Below are 1,808 nucleotides of genomic sequence, written 5' to 3'. Positions count from 1 at the left end.
CTGAAGGCAGTGAAGAGCCAAAATACTCAGAAAAAATATTTTACCTCTCCTTTAACTGACTAAAAGAACTTATACAGTAGGGGAGGCACTGGGTAGCTCAGTCAGTGGAACGTCTGACTCTTGATTTTGGCTCAGGTCAGATCTCAGGGTCGTGAAATCGAGCCCTACTTTGGGCTCCATGCTCAGCATGGAGTCTGCTTGAGATTCTTCCTTTCTCCCTCCCCCTGCTCATGCTCTCTGTCTCTCTCTAAAATAAATAAATAAAATCTTAAAAAAAAAAAAGAACTTATATGGGGGCATGACCCAGTTACCAGATATAACTTTTTTTATCTAAAAGATTTATCTGCATGGTAGGGCAAACGTTTGATTACCAACCATCTGCTCTTCTGATCTTCCTGTGAATTGTCCTATTTCCCACTGAAGCCCCAAGCCCCTATTTCTCATTCCTTAGCTCAATTGCCTGGCTGCCTTTGAGTCTCATTGTCCAAATGTATGTAATTAAATTTTTCTCCTGTTAATCCATCTTATATCAATTTAATTATTAGACCAGCCAAAAAACCTAGAAGGGAAGAAGGGAAAATTTTCTGTTCCTATAATCCTTATCTCTCATTTTTTGGCTTTTCTGAAGAATTGCCATTATCCTGGATATCAAGGTTGATAGTTGTATTTAGTGACGCTCTGCTTGTTTTCACTGGTTGACATCACGTGGTACTTGGTTCAAGAATCAAAGGCAAGCACCATCTTGATTTCATTCCCTTTTCCTTCCAAGTGAGATCCAATTCTTGTACCCTCTCTGAGTCCCCTATATTTAAATTCCAGCTTTCAATCCCATTTAGTTTTTAAGTGTATATAATACTAACTGGAATGCCCCGAGTTCAGTAAGTGTACAGTCTCTCATCAGAGTCTTAATTATATTAACATTTTAGACATTCTCCCTCTTTGTCTTAGATTTATTTGAGAGAGAGAGGTGGCAGGGGCAGAGGGAGAAGGAGCGAGAATCTGAAGCCAACTCTGCAATGAGCGTAGAGTCTGATTCGAGGCTTGGTCTCATGACACCGAGATCCTGACCTGAGCCGAAACTAAGAGTTAGTGCCTTAACCGACTGCACCACCCAGACGCCCCTAACATTTTAGACATTCTAATTACCAATTTCCTTAGCTATGATTTTGTACAATTCTAACGATTACAATTTGAAAAAATCAGAAGATCTTATACAAACAACACAATAAAAAGATGATTTTCTCAAAGATTATCTGCAGCAGTCATTTTGTTCTCAATTTTTTATTACAAGAATTTTCAAGGACGCCTGGGTGGCTCAGTTAAGCGTCTGCCTTCGGCTCAGGTCATGATCCCAGGATCCTGGGATCGAGTCCCGCATCGGGCTCCTGCTCAGCAGGGAGTCTGCTTCTCCCTCTGCCTGCCGCTCCCCCTGCTTGTGCTCTCTCTCTCTCAGACAAATAAATAAATTAATTAAAAAAAAAAGAATTTTCAAACATAACATTCATTATGTTTCATTTTGCCATACTCATTTTAATCGATATTTTTTTTTCTGAATCATTTAAAAGTAAGTTGCAGACATCTTAACATGTTACTAGTGAACACTATAGCACGTATCTTTTTTTTTATATTCTTATGTTAATCCCCATACATTACATCATTAGTTTTAGATGAAGTGTTCCATGATTCATTGTTTGTGCACAACACCCAGTGCTCCATGCAGAATGTGCCCTCCTCAATACCCACCACCAGGCCAACCCATCTTCCCACCCCCCTCCCCTCTAGAACCCTGTTTGTTTTTCAGAGTCCAT

The 1,808-nt window shown here is 39.9% G+C and overlaps 1 protein-coding gene across 1 annotated transcript in view; it reads left to right on the top strand.

Annotated features, from left to right (window-relative positions):
• A2ML1 (alpha-2-macroglobulin like 1) overlaps positions 1–1,808 on the top strand; it is a 32,394-nt gene that overhangs the window by 2,787 nt on the left and 27,799 nt on the right.

This window comes from Mirounga leonina, unplaced genomic scaffold, assembly GCF_011800145.1.
Source record: "Mirounga leonina isolate KUSES-001 unplaced genomic scaffold, KU_Mleo_1.0 Mir_201, whole genome shotgun sequence".
In the NCBI taxonomy this organism is placed as follows: Eukaryota; Metazoa; Chordata; class Mammalia; order Carnivora; family Phocidae; genus Mirounga; species Mirounga leonina.
The sequence above is the reverse complement of the archived record's forward strand: the minus strand, read 5'-3'. Positions and strand labels throughout refer to the sequence as shown.